The 21514-nt window shown below is 37.5% G+C and overlaps 1 protein-coding gene across 9 annotated transcripts in view; it reads right to left on the bottom strand.

Moving 5' to 3' along the window:
* The window catches only part of PAM (peptidylglycine alpha-amidating monooxygenase), a 189772-nt gene extending 168485 nt beyond the window's left edge, over positions 1 to 21287 (bottom strand). For 4 of the 9 annotated variants that reach the window (XM_058167102.1, XM_058167101.1, XM_058167097.1 and 1 more), the window contains exon 1: positions 21146 to 21287. The gene's annotated coding sequence lies outside the window, so the exon portion shown is untranslated. Of the gene's footprint in view, positions 1 to 5262; positions 5284 to 20349; positions 20489 to 21145 lie in introns of those variants that run through there. The other 5 variants (XM_058167098.1, XM_058167093.1, XM_058167103.1 and 2 more) reach the window with 4 other exon arrangements.
* Between the last annotated feature and the right edge of the window lie 227 nt (positions 21288 to 21514).

Here is a 21514-nt window from a genome sequence, read left to right on the forward strand (position 1 = left end):
CTAAATTTAAACAATCCCTTGTGCAAACAAGAGACAATTTTTGAAACAGCTTTCAAGGGAATAGTGCTTCTCTAACTCTTTAAGAAGGATGTGCCACTGTCACACACTTTGCAAACTGTCCCTTTCAAATGCTAAACAGTTCTAAAGTTAAATGTTAATGTTAAATATATGTAAGCTATATAGAGATGTTTTCTATCACCAGATGAAACAAGACAGCACCCATTAAAGTGTAGATTTCAGTCCTCTTAGCCATTTCTGATCCACATGGTAACCTATGGACTTCAGCCCTTGATTCCTTTATTCCTGGACAGTATTTTCATGATATACAACCATGATTTTTCAGAAAACCTACAAAAACAGAAAATATATCCTGCTCCATATGTTCAATACAAACACATACAGGCCTACAGTTTGATCCCCATTGTCTCCCTCAATACAATGACAAAAGGACAAACAGAATATAGGGGTGGCCTACCTTTCTTAGTTAAGAAACTTCACTGTGACGCAAAAACAATTTTCATTAGAATAGCAGTACATTTTTCAGAGATTATAAAGAGGACTAAGGGAATTAGTTCGACATTGCTTTCTAAATTTCTGGGATTTACATGGTTCAGTAATCATCTCAAATTACCCAGCACTTTCTGTTTTCTTTTTAATAGTTTTAAAAGTGCAATTCTAAAGCTAGGCTTTGTTTTTCTCAATGGTACTCACCACTAACAGTTCTAAGAATTCTCATGCATTTTCATTCATCACCATAAGCCATGAGCACTTGAAAACCAGGTCTTAATAAACAGTTTTAAGAAAGGTATGAAAGAGCCAAATTGAGAGGCCAAAAAATAGTAAATATATTCTGAATGGGGTTGGGAATAGACAGCAACTCAAATTCAAGTTAACAAAATATTACTGCCATGTCCATGTAACATGGAAATCCAAACAACAAATAACCCTACCTGAGGTTAACATGATGGCATGATTCACAAAATTTGCTAAAACAAGCGTATGTTATTATAACATCAATCCAATTTTAATATAATCCTGATCAGTAATGGTGAACTTTTTTCGACACCAAGTGCCAAAAAGATCACGCGGAAACATCACGCACGCAGTCGTCGGAGCTATGCTCTGGAAAAGCCAAACTTCCGGGTTCTAACGCGCATGAGTGCCCAACGATCAGTTGGATAGCATGCATGCGCATACCGGTTTTCGGCACTACCACGCGCACGAAGAGATCACACTCCAGAAAAGCCAAACTTCTGGGTTCTGACATGCATGCGGACCTGACAATCAGCTGGATGGTGCACATGCGCACACCTGTTTGTGGCACTGTTGCGTGCGTGAAGGACAGCTGATTGTCTCGTGTGCATGCAAACCAGAAACCCAGAAGACAAATAGGCAAGGCTGCAGGTACCGGGCGACATGGCATGTGTGCCATAGGTTCGCCATCACGGATCTAGATGGTTTTGCAAACAGAATTAAAGAATATTATTTGTCCAAGGCATCTGCACATGAATTTATATGACAATTTTACAAACATACTATAAGGGAATATAAAAAATATCCATTTTTTAAATACAATAAGAAATGAAAGGTGATTTAAAAGCAGGTGTTTAAATTGTATGATATAACAAACTATAGCTCCCTTGACGCTATTTTATGAAGAGTAGGATAAAAGTACATTAAATATTATTGTGAATAAGGTATCTATTATATTTTATTCCTTAGCTAGTAGATTTATATCCCATCTTACATTCAGGAGATGAAGGCAACATATATAGCACTCCATCTATTTTTGCTTCTAAGAACAATCTTTGTGAATTGATATACTACTAAAAGAAACTCAAGTTCTGTAGTTATTGCAAGTTGGAACCAGAAAAAGAAAGAATCTTCATGCAATCTCTCTTTTGCTCAAGATTGAAAAACAAAGTTTTATTTTGCTTCTGTTCAGTTTCCAAGTCAACCCACTAGCTATACAAATGACCAAGCTCAAATTATTCTACTTCAAATACATTGTGCAAAGACCTCTCTCTCTAGGAAAGGTAGAAAGATAGAAAGAAAGGGGAAAGGTAGCAAGGAAAAGAATAAGAGGATAAGCAGCAGCAAAGTGGATGGACTCAGTGGTGATGAATGTGCCATTAAGAAACCTAAAAGACCAGGTCAGGGACAGATCATCATGGAGTAAACCTATATGAATGCTAAGAGTAGGAGAAACATGATGGCACATAATCAGTCATTCAGATCCCAGACATCCACAGGCTCCACTGTTTTCATCAAAATAAGGAAAACAGTGTCATACATGAAGTGTTATAATCCGTATATAAAAGGGGTAGAGACTGTATTGCATTGCATGATCCTGCTTTCATCAATTGTCTGTCTACTTCCCCTTTCAGATTATGAGGCTCCAGATGAAGAATTATACATGAGATACATGCGATACATGAGCTGTATACCATGATAATACAAGCAACACAACAATGTCATAATCTCCCCCCTCCTCTCTCAGTCCACCTTTCTCACTGAGTTGCTGTTGCAAAAAATGGGAGAAGTTGTGTTGTGTCTTGCCCTGAACCCTTGAAATGAAGGGTGGGATGTAAACGTAACAAAAAATTGCTATGTCAACAAGCACTTGTCTTATTTTTGATGACAAAAAACTTTCCAGAACATATAAATAATTATGTATTTGTCAGGAGTGGGAATGTGATAGATACAAATATAAAGAGAAGGAGTGAAGAATTGATTGTGGTCTTTTTTTTTTTTTACATTTATATCCTGCCCTTCTCTGAAGACTCAGGGCGGCTTACATTGTGTAAGGCAATAGTCTCATTCTATTTGTATATTCATATACAAAGTCAACTTATTGCCCCCCCAACAATCTGGGTCCTCATTTTACCTACCTTATAAAGGATGGAAGGCTGAGTCAACCTTGGGCCTGGTGGGACTAGAACTTGCAGTAATTGCAGGCAGCTGTTTAATAACAGGCTTCTTACAGCCTGAGCCACACCGCGGTCTTATGTCATTAACTTGTTCATTATGTAATCCAATTTCTAAACAAGTTAGGATGACTTCTTATGACACCAACAAATCACAGAAAGCTTTATGTTCTTGTTTTTTCCTTCCTTCTGGAAAAGCTGAGAGAACAGAAAGGATGGCTTTCATTTTTGGTAATGCCCCAAAGCTAGGCTGCTGTTAAACATTGTTAGACATAATACACAATAGAAACCATAAAGGTAAAGGTTTCCCTCCACATACGTGCTAGTCGTTTCCGGCTCTAGGGGTAGTGCTCATCTCCATTTCTAAGCCAAAGAGCCAGCACTGTCCGAAGACATTTCCATGGTCATGTGGCTGGCATGACTAAACACTGAAGGAGGACAAAGAGCTGTTACCTTCCCACCAAAGTGGTCCCTAATTTTCTACTTGTATTTTTTATGTGCTTTCAAGCTGCTAGGTTGGCAGAAGCTGGGACAAGTAACAGGAGCTCACTTCGTTACGTGGCACTAGGGAGTCGAACCAATGAACTGCTGACCTTCTGATCAACAAGCTCAGCACTGAGCCACCACATCCCCATAGAAACCATACTAACCATGAAAAAAAATTAACTCAAAATGCATACAATAAAATTATTAGAAATGTATTTGAATGTCCTAAAATTCTTTAAAATTTTAAGTCTCAAAAAAAAAAGATGGCTGTGGAGACATATGATAGTTTTCTTCAAATCCCTGATGTTACCATCTGTTCATCTGGCACAATAAGGGTTTAATCAGACCATTATCTAGTTCCTTCAATGCTTAGGATGCAAATTATCAGGCTCTGAAAATTTAAATTTATTCAAAGTAATTTTAGCAATCATGTTTCTACCAGTAGTAATCTTAGCCCTTTCCAACCACTTATTACCACTTCCTGGAGAAAAATAAAATTCTTGTTCAAAAGACTGAATAAAAGAGTTTAAGTAGTTTTGCTAGTGTTTTGATTCAATGAGCATAATATTTTTCCCATTTCCTTTTATTTTGAGCATACCTAAAGAAGCCCTTGATGTTATTCTTATAACCTTTTATAAGATCAATCCAAATTTTCCCTTTCTTATCATGATCTCTACAGTTCTAGAATACCTCTTTGCATAGTTCTTTGGTAACATGGCCATCTTCCCTCTCCTATATGTGCTGTTTCTCATTTTCAGGTCTTTGCTCATATGTGGCCATATTTGCTTTTGATATACTCTTTTAAATTAGCTTTTATCCATCAGACTAAATAGTTAAAGCACAAGAGAAAGGAGGTGAAAAATTGTGGCTGATGTTCCGCATAATTACTGTACCAGTTGCATTGTTAAGTGGAATCAGAGAATACAATTTGGATATTGTCTGATGCTGAAAAATGTAATACATATAATTTAGCCTTGAAAATATGTGCAAGTTACTAGACCGCCAGACAGAATATGTCTAGTTTTCATACAAGTGGCTGTGTTCAGTATTAACATATAAAAACAGATATATTACAAGTTATTCTATAAAGTTTTTGTCTGATGCCTATTTACCACATTCAAATGTGGTCTCCACTGCTTAAAAATAGATGAATAAAAAAATTAATCATTAGTCATTAATCACCAGAAGTATTATATATTACATAGTGAAAGTTTTCAAAGTGCTTTGAAGGGTTTTAAGTAAGTCATTATTTAAAGAAGGGGGTGGACCATATGGATTATTCCTTACCATATAGCATTCTGACTAAACATGGTAAGGACTTATACCCGGTAAGTTCTAGATACTAACCACAAGCAATGTTCTACCAATCCCTTTATGCCAATGAAGGAGTAACATGAAAAATCTTACCCAGCAATTAACTTTGTGTTATATAATTTATACTCTTAGCTTCTGTGCCAAACTAGTTGCCTCATTCAGTGCATATAGCTAAGCAGCAATGTTAATAAATAAAACTGAAATAACATACTTTTTAAAATAACATTACAGAAAATGCTATTAGCTTCATATATAATTCAAGACTTCTATTAATTCTTTCTCAAAATTACACTGTCTAAAACTATACACAAAGAGTCTTCTTATAATTTCACCGCAATCATGATTCATACTATCTAGAGTGACTTTACAGTATACCATCCAAAGTCTGACTGAAGATATTTAATATCAATATTAATGCTATTTTAAATGAAGTTGAAGGGATTTTTTTATATAACACTTTTGAAAGAAGAACAGTTTTGATCATAGTTCTGTTAGTTTTAGGTTATCATATGTATTATATGCAGTAAGTACTTACCTTGTGCACCTAGCTGTCTTACATAATGCTAAGTAGAATAGGATTTGCATGGGCTTATGATTTTTCAGGAAGGGTGAATCATCTTCACGTAGATGCTGTGAATAACCCCTGTTATGCATACTGACATCATCAGAAAAGGCTTGGAGGCAGGGGATACCATGGTAACCAAGCAATGTGCTGAGGGACAGAAGCCTTTAATTGCTTTAACAACTTCCCAGGGCTATGGATACTGGATCTCAATTTGCCTAGTAGGAAATGAAGGTTGTCAGAAATATAGCAATTTGCAGCACCAATTCCAAAGAACTCAATGAATCCAGGGTCTATTAATTCAGACATAATTTTTAACAAGTGTCATCACCTGTATCAATTACTGACACCCTCCTGGTATCTGCCAACTCTGTATAACTTAGAAGCAAAATAACAATGTTGTCAGGTAGAATTTCCTTAGGAATCCTAAAGTGTCATTATTTATCAAGTTACTCATACTGTCAAGGCTGTCACTAAAACAACAAATACTATTTTCTTGTTTTGGCTTTTAATTTTTTATTAAACCTGGATATTGATCACATTTAAAGACTAAAAAATCACCTTATGTAGAAAATGTTTCAAAAGTTTCTGTACTGTTCAGTTTCTGTACTGTTCATTATTATTACTATTATAATCTTTCTTGTGACTTAAATGTTACAGGTCTTCAATTGTTTCCTGAGTGCCTGACACCTAAAAGGGCAAAACTGAAAGTAATGAGGAGAAAATGTGTAACAAAACAGCAACTAATCAAGAAAATACATCTAGAGAATAAGATTTATAGATCTATTTTCCAGTCCTTTGTTAAATCACCTGTTAAAGGACATAGAATCTTGAGACTCTCATAAGAAGATCTTCACATGTTTTGTTTAAAAAAGGAATACTTCTTTTGGAAAATATTAGTAAGAAACATTTTAATTTGCAGAAGCCAGACATCCAAAGCGCAAAACAAATATTCAATTTATTTTCAGTATCATTCCACGGATATGTAGTTGCTCTGTGTTATGACGGTTTGTGTGTGTGTGTGTGTACAAATAGTGATTTAACTTCAACATTAATTCTCAATAGAAAGCATAAAAAAAACATACTAGGTATCTGATCTGCGATGCTTAATATTTTTTGCGGGATTCAGAGCTCAAGAATTTTAGCCACCTGGCAATTGTTTGACATAGGCTGAAAAAATAACATACACATATCCCCAAGACAGTTCTAAAGAATGGCTGAATGATTACATGAACAGCAATACTGTTTGGAAGCTGAGTTGTAGACTGAAGTCAATTAGTGATAATGTGGCACTGCTTAATGAGAGATATAGGACAAGATTATGGAGTACCTTGTCTGTTAACATAGCTAAGGGAATGTGGTAGATACGCTTGGAGGTGGCAGAGATTTTACATTTTGTACTTGCAAGACAAAGAAAGGTTTTTAATTAGAAATGTGTAACCAGGTGAAATCCCTAAGTGTGCAAGCTGTTTAATTCACAATTTGCCTTCCACAGCTAAGGCACAATCCCAGGAAAAGCTAGATTTGATTTAAGGAACTGCTGATTAGTTTAAATACTTGCAGGGAGGTGCTATGTTTATTTCTACCACCATCAACAATAACCTGCATAGTTCAATATGTATTGTATGTATATATTTTTTAAAAACCAATTATTGAAGATGAATTTAGAAATTTTATATATAATATAATATAATATAATATAATATAATATAATATAATATAATATAATATAATATAATATAATATAATATAATATAATATAATATAATATAATATAATATAATATAATATAGTTATATTTTAATTTTTTAAAAACCTCCTTTTTTACAATCCTTTAATTCCTTAATTTGGGGTAGAGTCGAGGCAACTGGAGAGAGCTGAGCATATACCAGCTGGATGGCCTTTTTGATGCCTATGCAGAGTTCACAGATTTTTATCTTGGTGCCCTGAGAGAGAAATATCTTCCACTACCTAGAATTGAACTCCCAATCTTCTGAGTGGTAGGCAAACATCTTCACTACTAGGTCACCACACTGGTCTATAAGGTACATTATAATTATATTAATGTAAAAAAATTCCATAATTATTCTTCAATAATTGATTTTACAATGCAAACAAATAATAAAAGCTAAACTTTACTGAATAGAAAATGTAAAAGCATCAGATACTCAAGCTCAATCAAAAAGAGAAAGAGAGAGATTGACACGAAAAAAAGAGAAGTGTCACTTTTTCCCTTGCCAATGAAATGGTGAACATATTTATCACGTCTTTATTCAAACGTGTAAGGGTCATCAGTTAAGAGTGGTTACTGTGAAGAAGTAAGTGTTTACCAAAAATTGAACCTAGGCATGTTAGGGAAAGCAATGGTATATTCCTTGTAATATGCCAAGAGTCAAACTGCTCTTAATAAACAAGTCACCTTTAGTGCTATTGTGGAGAGCCACATTTATTACCTTCTTATAGGTGAGTAACACATGATGTCAGAAGTGCAACTTTCTTCTGTGCAGCAATAAGTATGTGCTAAAACATATGGCCCATCCCCACTCTTACACTAGCTTGATAAAAAGACAAAAAAATGTGAGTATTATTGCACAAATCACAGAAAGTCAGCACTGGACTAGAAGGCCAATCACAACATTACTCAGCAGACATTAGAGAATAACACTCTTTTTTGGAGTTAGCTAAGTTTTATTTATATGGATAGCCTGAACAGCCACCACCACTTGAACTTACTAGCAACATGGAAAGTCAATGATGATGCCAGCAATTAAGATTTTGGTAGTGCATGACAGTAACTGGCGGCCACAAAGATGAACAGAAAAGAGTAATTTAAAAGTGACTAGATGTATACAATATATTAGTGTGTGAAAAAAGTACGTAGTTCTAAAACTACATTGTAGAAATCTAAAGCCACCTTCTTCCCCCATTAAATGTATGCAAGATTTCTTTTCAGATTGTGCCTACTGAAGGACATTTGTAGTTGAAGTAATTTGTAACAGATCTGAAACTTAAAAAGTAAGGCTATTGACTTCAGTAATAAGTGAATATCTGAGCAAAGATAAATTTTTACCATAAGAAGCAAGAGAACTTTTTAGAACAATGCTTCCAAAGAAAAAGAAGACTGATCTGAAGAAGAATGGCATACTTATTTCTCTGACATAGACAGGTGAGACATCAGAATGAAGGCTGGGATGAAGCAATGCTTATTGTTTATAATAATAATGCTGATGTGCACACTATTCTACTAGTTGAAAGTGATTACAACAAACTGAAATCTAAACCAGACCCAGACCCTTTAACCAAGTATCAAAAATTATACAGTCACACTGGGTGATTGTGAACTCACTACAAATGGGAAGGCACTCTATATATTATAAAAACAGCAGTAGTACCAATCCCTGAAGAACCATCCTCAACCTGGAAACATCTGAAATGTTACAACCAGTAAATCATATTGACACTGCACTTAATAAAAATGCATAACCAGTAGCAGGTACTACAAAATATCTACCAGCAAGATTGAGAAGAAACTGAACGCAGATCTTGACTAAATAGGGAAAAAAGGAATTGTCTGTAGTACTAAAGATTAAACTATGAGAGTTCATTGCATGGTTATAGGTCACAAGAGACATGAATGTATGTGCATTTGCTTCCCACGCACCCCCAAAATTAAATAAGCGTATTCACGGAGATGATTATGACATCCCAACTTGAACGGGGCTCTACAGAAATGGAAGGCACGTTTGGGCCCATATCACTGAATTAAGAAAGCAACATTTATGTATATTTAATATGCCATATGGGTCAATGTCAATTTGGTGTAGATAGTAAAGGACCAGGCTACAAACTAGGAGATTTTAGTCCAACCTTAGGCACAAAGCCAGTTGGGTGACCTTGGACCAATTACTATATAAACCCTAGGAAGTAAGCAATGATGAGCTACTTGTGAAAAAGCCTACCAAAAAAATTTGTGCAGACAGAAGTCAAAAAACTGACTCCAAGGTCAGTGCATTGACCATGAGTCATGCATTGACTCATGGTCAATGCAATTTTGAACATATGCCCTTTGGGTTATGTTCTGCATCTGAAGCATGTCATCCAACCATGCACCAACCAATGAAATGCGTGTAAGTATGCCACTGTGTGGATAGCATACTTCAAATGAAAGAAAAAGCATGGCAATTAAAACTGGAAGCAGAAAAAGGCAAGTCTTCAAACATTAAATTGGCATGTGGTGAAGAGAAACACCATCTCCTTGGGAGCATTCCTCATCATTAGATAGTGAGAATTTTCAGGCTCAGTGCTAAGAAAAGAAATCTTGCCTTTCAGGGAGGAAAAGGAAGGATGAGGGAGACCCTGAAGTCAAGGTGACAGCTGAGAGTAAAGAAAAAAAAACTGCTCCTGGACTTCTAAATTCCCTCAATCCTTCAGAGATCTGGCCTGGTGAAATAGTTCACATCCTTGGTGGAGAAGGGAGCTGTTCACTCACATAAAAAAACCCAGGTGGGAAGTAAATGAACTAGTTATTATGTAAAGGGAAAGGAATGCCTAAAGTCATCAGCTGGGACTGCCATTCCAGAATTGCCTGTAGGGGAAGGAATGAGCAAAATGATATAAACTTCTACTGCCAAGACAGCTTCTTGTAGGATAATTTGATTTAATAATTAGATAGACTGAAGTTTCAGAGAGGACTACATTTGTTTTAAATCTGTGTCTCTTAAGAAGCTAATCAGTTTAACTGAACAGAGTTTATTTGTTAAACAAATGGTTGCCCGACTCACACCCTGGTGGTTTACAAAATTAAAATGTCAAGGTGTAAGAACCCATATCTCTCTCATGGCTGCAACTACACAATCACTCCAGCACTTGGTTGGCTCGTATCACCGTAGGGTCCCCAGGCCTGCTGATAGAAAAGTATCAAGATAGTGTTGTGTGAATAAGCTATTTTGTTTTGAAGAAAACAATGATAGAAAGGGATTTAAGTAAGTTGAACCTTATCCATATTAAGGCAAGTAATGGAATCTGTTAAATTCCTTCTTCTTCCAGGTCAGAATGAGTCCAAGCTGATTTTAATAAATACAATTAGTTCACCACTTGTAAAATTAAGTCCTCATAAATGAAGAACACGGATATGCTTTGCTATTATTTCTCTAAGCTATGGATGGAGAAATTGGGATCCTTTAAGTGCTGACTCAACTGTAAGAAGCCCAAGCAACCATGAATAATAAGAATGGAATAGACAAATGGATCAAAAGGGTTCAGAGACAGGAAAACCCCAAATTAACCTCAAAACAAATTTAATGGGTACAGTGCTTAAATGACATGGTTTCCAATTATTTTCTTCTTTTTCAAATGGCCTTTACCAAGGAAAACTAATTATTCTACCAGATACACTTTAAAATATTATTCTCCCTAGGTTAATAGAACTAAAAACAATATTAAATGATCTTTGGTTTTACTATTTCTCGGAAGATCATGGTTCATAACTGAAGTGTGATGTGATATTTAAGCAACCAGCTCAAGCAATTCCATCACTTCCTTCTGCTTCCACCCCATGCACAAAAGGCTGTCCATATGGGCTGTTCCACATGGGCTGTTCCACCCCATCCACAAAAGGCTTACCACAATTGGGACTGGCAATTTAGTTGTTAAGTGAAATGGTTGTCTGTGACTGTGCTTAGGATCTTACTTCAGCTACCCTTTGCTTTGCAGACCCTTAAAGGATTGGTTGTAATGTTGTTTTCATTATAGTTGTAATTGTAAATGGTAACTTTTATGGTAAATGAGGCAGTCACTAAATGAGGACTATCTGTATATCTAGATAAACAGAATGCATTTTCACACTGAGCTCTTATTCAGCCATAATAAGGTTGCACAGCAATGATGAATACGAGCTAAATATGGAAAAGCAAGGACATCAGTCTGGCAATCAAATGTAAGTTAGCCCGCTCTATTTTGTTCCCCGTAGCTACCTATAGTTGTGAAAGTTGGGCCTTAAAAAAGCAAGACAGGAAAAAAAATCGGCTTGTTTGAGCTGTGGTGCTGGAGAAAGCTCCTGCATATTCCTTGAACAGCAAAGGTGACCAAAACATGTCACTAGAAGGGGGGGAAAAATCACAAAACTGTGTCTCACTTATTTTGGCCATGTTGTGCAGGGGAATTCAGTGGAGAAAGCAATTATATTTGGAAGAGTGAGCAGTAAAAGAAAACCAGGCCATCAAACAATGGCTTTATGGCTGGACACCATAAAAGCTGACACCAGCCAGAGAGCATAGAAAAACTCAAAGTAGTGCAAGATCAAGAAATGTGGAAAGACCTGGCCCATAGAATTGCCACGAGTCAGATACAACTAAATGGATATCATCGTTGTCATCATCTCCACTATCTCCATCAGGAAGCATTACAGAAACAGTGATCCTATAATGCAAACATAATGGTTTTGATTGAGTTAAAATAATTCAACAAAAGAAAAATAATACTCAAAAGAGAAATACTACAGTTTACAGCAAAATTCTGTACCCACTGAGTCATCAATGCAGAAAGATTTCCTTACCTAAACAGAGAAACAGAATGACCATGGATGGGCAAAAATCAGTGGGAATAATTTCTAACTTCCTGTCCTCTTCCATATATTTTCTTATGGGAAGTTGGCAGTGTCAGAAATCTTCCTTCTTTCCATTTTTCCATTTCTTTATCCGTCCCTTGCTTCCTTTCTCTCATCTCCCTTCCTCCTCCTTCCCTCTCTTTGTTCCTGCCTGCTCCTTTCAGTCTTACTCCCCTCTCTACCTCTTTCTCATTCTTCCTTCCTTCTTCCCCTCCTTCCCTCCCTCCCCTTGCCAGTAACAGATATGTAACTTGCTTCCTTCTCTTTTCTCATCCCTCCCTCCCCTTCCCAGTAGGCATATAAGTGGTTGCTGATGGGTGGGAGAGGAACTGAGGGAGAACACAAGTGGCTGAAAAGCAAACACAGGGATTGGACCATTTTTCCACTGAGTTTCTCCCTGCAAGCTTCCCATTAGCAAAACTTTGTTGAGAATACAGCAAGGAGTATAGGAGCATGGGAAATCATACTGGCTCCTTCTGGGTTCCCCATCAATTTGTGCAAAACTGTCAGGGAATTTGAAAAGTGGGGATCACGTGACAGCAGCACTGAACAGCAGCACTGCAGTAGCACCAAGGCATCAAAAAAAAAAAAATCCAACATTTAATTCCCTTGGGAATAATAGGATTGAACATTAGCCCCTTGAGGTATCTCTGTTGAAAATTTTTTTGCAGCATTTCACTCAATTGAAGGTTACGAAGTCTCAGACAAGAAAACTTTAGTAGTATATAGCTAAATATTAATCTTAGACTATATAACATTTTTTTTGTCAAGAACCATCAGCTTATTTTTATTACACCTGACTAGAAAAAAATATATTATCAGAATAAACAAAGAATACCTGCTTAACTTTAGCAAAATTAGATGTAATTCTGAATACTAAGACAAAAGACAATTCACATTTTCCTTAATCATAAAGAAATAAAGGCTACCACTGAACGGTTCAAATAATTATTCATAAAGCTATTCATCCAGGAGTAACAAAAGCATGAATTCATCCCAGTCCCTTAATAGTTTATTTAAAGACTATCACAAAGTATTTTGTTGATAATATTGCAGAGAAATAGCTCAAATTACAGATCTATACTGTTCAAGTTTGCCATAATTGTAAGATATATGCTGGCTGGGGAATTCTGGGAGTTGAAATCTACACATCTTAAAGTTGTCAAGGTTGAGAAACACTGTTCGAAGAGCTCAGCAGAGAGGAAAAGCAGATTTTCTTTTTAAAACTACCTAAAACGAAACAAAAGAGAATGTAAACAACTGTTGTACTGAAATCTTCAGTAAAGCAATGTTAGAAACATGAGCATTCACACTAACGGGATTTTGTTAAGAGAAAATGTGTATCACAGCATCATAACACAAAATCTGCTCTTTAATTATTACATGTAACATCACGATATAAAAAAGGGGCCATCTGTCCATGCGTGTTTTGTCATTTTCACATTCTTCTGTGGACTCACATGGTTAGAAACTAAACATTTTTCAAAAGCAAGTACAGATTTACATGCATGTATTTTGAATCGGGTGAAAAAAAGATTAAATGGGAAACACACTGAAACAAGAGGATGGGAAGATAATATGGAACGCTGGCCTACTCTTATATTGCCAAGATTGTTACATTCTCACACATTACTGTGTCCCACAACATGCTAAGCTATATGTTGCGACTGAGAAACTAAATGGCTGGATTCGTACAACATGGCAAGCCAAGTTTGACACTGGGTTAGAATGTTGAATGGTCCATATCTGGGAGACACTATAAATCAATTAACAACCTTGGCTGTCCATTTGTTTTGATTTTATGCTTGTTTTGAATTTGTGGGTCATCCATTGTTGTTATAAACTAAGCACTCATACAAGTCAAAGAAATACATTTTCTTAAAAGTAAGAAAGCATCACAGCTTAGGATGTTACATGGAATCAAATCATTCTCTCTCAGCCAATCCAAGCTATTATTGTAGAGATCACATCACATCAAAAGTTTATTATGACTGTTAGGCTAGGAACCAGGATAAAAGGATGATAGAAAAGTCTAAGGCTTAAAAAATAAAAATTAATACTAATTTACAGACGTAAAGAGAAGAGAAAAAACTGATGAGCTCCATATACAGTATACCTATGCATAAATGTACAAGCAACTCAATAAAATAATATGTAGCTTCAAAGACTTCAGATTTGCAATATACTAAACTTGATTTTAATGCCTCAATAATCTAAGATGGGTAGCACTAATTCTTTATGCAGTGTATTTATCAGCTTGTTGTTCTTAACACAATTCTCACGTCTCAATTGTACTCTGGCTAAAGGTTATGGAGCTGGAGTCGGTAGGCGTTAATAAACATAACAAGGTCAGAGAAGATTATTTTAATTAATTAAACCATGTGAGATACAAGATAATTTCTTTGTCATATAAGCCAGCATCACGTTGTACATACTACCCCATGCATATTTTAAGGCACTGGTTCCATTACGTGAAACTCTCTTAGCCATATAAAATGAAACTTGACAAGAGCTTCAGGGTTTAGAAGATAACTGCCTTTTCACCTGTCTGAAGCATGTAATATTTAAGTCATAGCATTTCTTCTTGTAAGTACTTTTCCCGGGCCTAAAACTGACATCAGATTGACAGAACTAATCAGAAGCTGCAAGGTTGACAGCTGACTGAAGTAGTACATTCTTACACATCAGAAGCAAGAATGCTATCCTAGGGCAAGGGAAGATAGCAACAATATGAGGTCAAAAGCCTACCTATGCAGCTGGCTATAAATCCATCCCCCAATTACCAGTTTGCTATTATATTTTAAAACAAAAAAAGATGAGAGTAACAATTCTTTAAAAAAAAATTCACTGTGTTGCCAACACTACAAATGTAGAAGCTGCATTTTATGTGCATGAAGGTACAGAATGTGAATTTTTATCTTGATTAGGCCTCTATGTCTGGCAATCAGCAACATATTAGAGTCTGCTGATAGGCATTATATGCAGCTATTCTCTCCTACAAAGTATCCTTCAAGTAAAACAAATTCATAACCATTTTATTTTTGTGAAATGCCCTAAATCAGGGGTAGTCAACCTTTTTATACCTACCGCACACTTTTATATCTATGTTAGTAGTAAAATTTTCTAACTGTCCACCGGTTCCACAGTAAGCTCTGTGTATCGTCATCTGCGCATTCCTCTTGCGCATCGTGGACTGGATTGGGGGGGGGGGGTGCCGGCTACCAGTTCTGCTTGTCTGTTACAGCTGGATGGTGTGGGGGTAGATGCGCGAGCTATTCTGGGACGAGGCTCTTTTGTTTGCGGTCGCACTATAGCGCCATTTAGTTTCACTTATGTAACATGAACTAAACTTATGCGCGGGTGATACAAATAGTATATTTTCAGAAATTTAAATTGTCACGGGGAATTTTATGAAAACCTAATGAAAATGTTTTTAAATAATGCTATGAATTTTTTTTAAAAAGTCAATTAAATTAAAAAAAAGGAAAGTGCTTCCGTATCAGACAAAACCCCTACCGCCATGAAAGCTGGAATGCCCACTAGTGGGCGGTAGGGACCAGGTTGACTACCACTGCCCTAAATATTCAGATAAATAAATGCTTATATGCTGGGTGATTGAATTTGTAGCTCTTAACAATAGGTTCAAACAGACTAAAATAGGAGTTTCATACCACAGTAATTTGATTATAGATGATGAATATAGGGAACACTAGACCAGTATTTTTCAAATTTGGCAGCTTTTAAGATGTGCGGGTTTCAATTCTCAGAATTCATGGTAGCTGGGGTATTCTGGAAGATGAAGTACATACATCTTAAAAGTGGCCAAATTTGAAAAACACTGCACAAGACTGTTATCAATCACTCTTGTATTGACCAATGAATAATATTTTATTAATTTGTTAAACTTTCCCTCTTTTTCCCCCAAGCTGAGATTGGAGAAGAAATGGGAAGGGAGGGAGGATAGCAGACAGACAACTGGGACCAAAGGCTTAGAATAGTCAATTATATGACTGCAAATGATTCAAAAGGTTGTTTAACCCACAATTATTACTTGTAAAAAAATATACCATTCCCTCCGTTCTTTTTTCTTTCCCTGTATTTTCTGGCATAATACATAGGATAATTTTAAGAGGCAGGCAATAGCAGGTAAGGGAAGGATTCCCTTTTCACTGCCCATTTACCTCCCTCTCTCCCTCTTTGCAACATGAAAGACCCACAGAAATATCCCAAAGTATGCAAAGATCACTCAACGCTTTATAGATTTTTAAAAGACATATTCATAGAAATGGGCTAGTGAACTAAGCTAAGTGAAATCGAATTATCCAAAGAATAAATCAGCTTACAAATTATTATGGCTGCACACAAATTTTCTCACGACATATTTTTTTAATTATTTAAATGTAATTATTTAAAATTATTTAAAAACTGGGTCTTTCTGCCTTTTCAGTTTTTTTTGCTGGGTCAGAACTAAGTTGCAAAGAAAGCATCACAGTGGTTAGAGTGCAGCACGGCAGACTACTTCAGCTGCACTTCTAGCTGCAGTTCGGCAGTTCAAATCTTACCAGTTCAAGGTTGACTCAGCCTTCCATCCTTCTAAGGTCAGTAAAATGAGGACTCAAATTGTTGGGGGCAATATGCTATCTCTGTAAACTGTTTAGAGAAGGTTGTAAAAGCCCTATGACGCGGTATATAAGTCTAAGTGCTATTACTATTGCTATTGTCCAACAGATATCAAGAGAAATGCAGGTGAAGGACATGAGATTAACAATGCTTTCTTACCAGTGCTTCCCAGCAAACAAAACTGGAAAGTATCCTGCCTATGATTGGTGTTTTGTAAACTTAGCAACTTTAAACTATGTGGAGTTTAACTCCCTGGTCAGCAAGCTTCTAGAAAGATTCTGGGAGTTGACATCCACACATCTTAACATTGTCAAATTTGAAAAACACTTCTATGGTTAGTGATCATCAATCAATAGTAATAATTTAGCTTTTCATGAATTTGTCTAATTTCAATTTCAGTTACAACATATTGGTGTTAATGGTTATATCTGAAGGTATTAAATTCTTATTGTTCAACCATGTGCCATGGGAACTAGTAATTCTTTTTAATTCCTGGAAGCTCCCAGCATACAACTGAAAAACTTTTAGTATTATGGGGATTGGGAGAAAGTGAAGGAGAGGAATTTCTTCCTCTTCACCATTTCCATTTTATACAGTTCTATCATGCCCTCGTTTATCATTCTTCTATGCTATAAAGACTTAAATATTTTCTTAAAGGAATTGATCCAGATCTTTGATCCTTTTGATTGTCCTTTTCTGTACATCTTATAGATGTAGAAAATCTACTTTGGGAGAGGGTAATTGTTAAAACCTCTTTAATTCAGATTCTTTAACATGAACAACTTTAAAATGTGCATTATAGAATATAGAATTCATAACTTGGTGGCATTCAGCACTAGAATTATACTGCTAAGTGTGCCTTACAGACCTATTAACACATAACATGGGCCTACTTACAAAATTACCCATACAATGAAAGAACATCTGCTTATATACAAGGTGGCCTAGTTAGTCAGAAGGTTAAATTCATCTTGATATGATTAGGAAAAATGCTAATAAAGTTGGTCAACGTCAACAAAAGATGTATAGAAGTCAGATAACATGTTCTATAATAAAGTATCCAGAAAGAAGCACTTGGTCATAAAACAGGTTTGACTTTGCAAGGAAAATTCTATTTGACACAGACAACAACTTGAAGAAAAGAGGCATGAATGGATAATAATAAATAGCTTTATATTTTTTTCAAAAGTTACAAAATTAACAAGACTTGATTACAAGGTTAAGAAGCAAAATTTTATACCAGTGTGTTCATCATGGAGTACAAGCAAGCAATGAATCCCTTTTCTTATTTCAGAATAAAATGTTCAGCAATATTTATTTTGTGCCTTTCAGTCACTGCCCTTATTCCTGCCCTTTTCAAAAAAGGCAAAATTTTCAGAAGAGGTTCATTATTGCCTTCTTCCTAGGGCTGGGAAAGAGTGACTGGCCCAAAGTCATCCTGATTTTATGCCTAAAGCAGGATTACAAGTCATAGTCTCCTGGTTTCTAACCTGGCATCTTAGCTACTATGTCAAAGTTGTTCTTTTCAAAGCCCTACCATAAAGCAAAGCAAGCAAACAAAACACACAAACATGCTGCATATGCATTGGTCTTGAAATAATATACTTCCTTCTAAATATCCAACTGACCCCAACAAGAGCTAATAACCTCTAGAAGAGTTAAAATTCCTAATAGGTTAGTAATAACTGGTTCATACAACCTCTGAAACAGTATCAGCTACCCTGTTGCCTTTCTTCTTCTCCCTTCAACTAACCCTTTAAAATTAGCTGGTGCCTTAAATGAATGATGATGAAGTGCATAATACACTATTCAAACAATAACTGCAAAGTTGCATTAATATGCTACGCAATCTACTTCCTAGAAGCTAACTTTAAGAAAACTATTTGGAGATTTGCTGTATACAAAAGTTTACCCAATGCAGAACACCACCCATATTTGGGTTTTCTGAGCTACTCCAATTCTGTAAGAGAATTACTGGCATCGCTACTTCTAAAACGTTATCTGTATGGTCATTGTATAATAATGTGAAAATGGTTATAAGATAAACATAATAGTATATGCATATGTCAGCGCCATTGATCCAACAGCATTTTTTGAATTGAATGTCTAGCTTCACTTTCCAGAGGCTTTTAAAGTATGATTTTGATTCAAAGAGATTCAATGAATGCATGAATAAATAAAAATGGATCATGTAAGACCACCTTTCACGAGCAAATTACATATAATCATTACATGCTCCAAAAGGTCAAGTTGAACACTAAATACATAGTTCAATATTTATGAGTAGTACTTATCTGGAAATCAAACAGCAACCACAAATTCAATGTTCTTGAAACTATTACTTCTACTGAGAAGTTATAGTCTCAACAATGCAATGAAGCAATGTCTGTATCACATATTTATTTATCAAATTTGTACAGCCGTGACTCACCCAAAACAACATATAACCAACAACAATGCTCTCTCTTAAGTAAATTATGCCAACTCTGTGCTTATGTTCACTGTGTCATTACCTGTTAAATATTGTAAAAATAAAAATTTATACAGGAAGCAGAAATACATTTTGTGGATTATAACATTTTAGCTCCCCTTATCCCATTCAAGGACATTATGAAAATCAATTATTTTAAAAGTAATACTTATAATGTAGAATTCTGGAAAAGCTAATCAGGCTTGCCCTGTAATCTAAAAATGTAATTCAAAGTATTATATTTTTAGCATTTTAGGGAACCTTCTCTCATTTGCAAAAATTATTTTTTTTCTCATTACATAGTTCTTGATACAATATGTAAAAAACCAGCACATCCAATCTCTAATTATGTGTAAAATTATGTAAATACTTAAAAGAGATGCTGCATGTTCATCTTGAAGTCAAGCATTGCAACAATAAAAGTATTATTCTAATAATACCATGCCTGCCAAAGTCTCAGAAAGCACTACTGCAATAATGTACTTTCCTCCGTAGTCTGAAACCAAAACTACCGTGGTTCTAAGACACAGAAAGTGATATGTTTAAAGGTATATTAGTTATAAAGTTAGAAACCAAGCCATATCCCTAATAAATAGAGGTCAGCATCGCTATTGGCTCGCCTGTGTTCGGCACAAAATAGAATTTTAAAAGTGAGAGACAGAAACAAAGTGAGCAAGCAGTTGGAGATTAAGTGCATCACAGACAACAGAAATCAGGAACTCAGCCCCCCCCCCGCCCATTTTTCAAAGTTGTATTTTCTGCATTCCTTCTGATCTTTCTTCTATGTTTTTTTCTTTCAGGGGAAAAAAAACTTTCAGATAAGCTCACTCCATGTCCAGAGTTGGCTTCTTTTGGCACTCTGCGATCCACTCTTACCCTTATTGTTGCTACAAGAACAGTTAATAACGTCAGAACAATGCACACATTACTTAAAAGCCACAAGCATCGCTTTCCTCTAATTAGACAATGACTGTTAACAGAACCTCTTTACATCAGAGGTCCTCTTGAATCCCAGTCTCATTTACAGGCGCCTCCGCAAAGCCCAGCAAGTACAAAACATCGAATGACGTGCACTCCAAAAGCGCCAAGGAGCGTTTCTGCACAACCCAGCGTCAATTAAGAGAAGACTGGATAGAAAACTTGAAGGAGGAAAAACACAACTCGCCACTCCGGGCTTGCTAACACTAAATCTAAGGGGGAGGGAAGCGGGAACGGAGGGAGGGGAAATGCTGTGACAAAAACCCGCTGTCTTTCCACCCTTAGGCGAATCGTAAATAGAAAGAGGCCAAAAGAAATACAGAAAGGAAAAGTCGGCAAGGGATAAATCCCTCTCAAAAGCGGGATATCTACCGGAGGAATCACTCACTCAGTAGCCGCAGCCCCCAAGGCCCATCGCAGTCGCCGATCTCCTCCTCGTCCAGGCTATCTGGGAATAAGCAATGTCTAAAAGCCTCCTAATCGCCGGCTTAGAAGACGGGTGGGGGGGGATGGGACGGGGGTGGGCAGCCAAATTAACTCAGCCGCTTCCAGCCCGGGGATGCCGCGCTAAGAGGACCATTCCCTCGTACACGTCGCCCCAAACAGGGCAGTGCTCAAGTTTTGCTCTTGCAATCCAGCTCCGGCCGGGCACCGTCCAAAGATGCAAGAGAGAGAGAGAGAGAAAGAGAAAAAAGTTGCTCAACAGCAAAACCCCGAAAAACAGCAGCGCCGGAACCTCTCTCGGCCGGGGAGGGAGCCGATGAGAAAAGGCGCACGTTCCCAAGAAGACAAAGCGGGGGAGGCAAGAAGAGGCAGGTGCCCAGCGGGAAGCCCGGACGCGGCGCGGTCCAAGAAGAAGAAAAAGAAAAAGAAAGGGCACCGGGAGGGGACAGGAGAGGAAAGGAAACGAAAGATCAGCAAGAAGCTGCCCGGAGGGCTGGATCGAGCGGGGAGGTGGGGGAGTAGAGAACAACCTAGCCCCACTACCCGGACGAGGGCGAAAAACACGGGAGTCGACCAGGAGTCCGGAGTCAGGAAAGGAGCAGCGAGACGGCCCGCGGAGCAAAGAGGAAGAGCCACCGCCGCCTCCCTGGCTCCGGCGAAGAGCTGGAGCCCACGGCACAACTTGTCTTCCGTTGAGCTCGCGGGGGGACGCTCTTCTGCCGCCCTCTCCAGCTACTCACCGCCCGGCCCGCTGCTGCCTCTCCGCCGTCTTCTTCAACTGTTCGACCACCACCTCCGGGGCTTTTTTCCCCTCGGATTGGAGTAGACGGCCGCGATTGCTGCCTTTCTGACGCCGAGCCAACAGCCAGGGCCCACCCCCGAGCTGCCGAGGCCCGCCCCGAGCCCTCCCCCTGCCAGCTCGCCGCTCCGCCTCTCCCAAACCCAAATATGTACACCGGCGCCGGCCCTGCTTTGCCTGCCTGCTGGGAGGGGGGGTGACTGGGATGTTTGTTTTTGCTCAGCCTTCGCCGCCTTTGCGAAGAGGCTTCGAGTGCCATTGGGAGGCCAAGGCGAGGTCTGGGAGGCCGGGCGCGGCGTCGGCGGCGAAG

The sequence above is a fragment of the Ahaetulla prasina genome, chromosome 2, assembly GCF_028640845.1.
Source record: "Ahaetulla prasina isolate Xishuangbanna chromosome 2, ASM2864084v1, whole genome shotgun sequence".
In the NCBI taxonomy this organism is placed as follows: domain Eukaryota; kingdom Metazoa; phylum Chordata; class Lepidosauria; order Squamata; family Colubridae; genus Ahaetulla; species Ahaetulla prasina.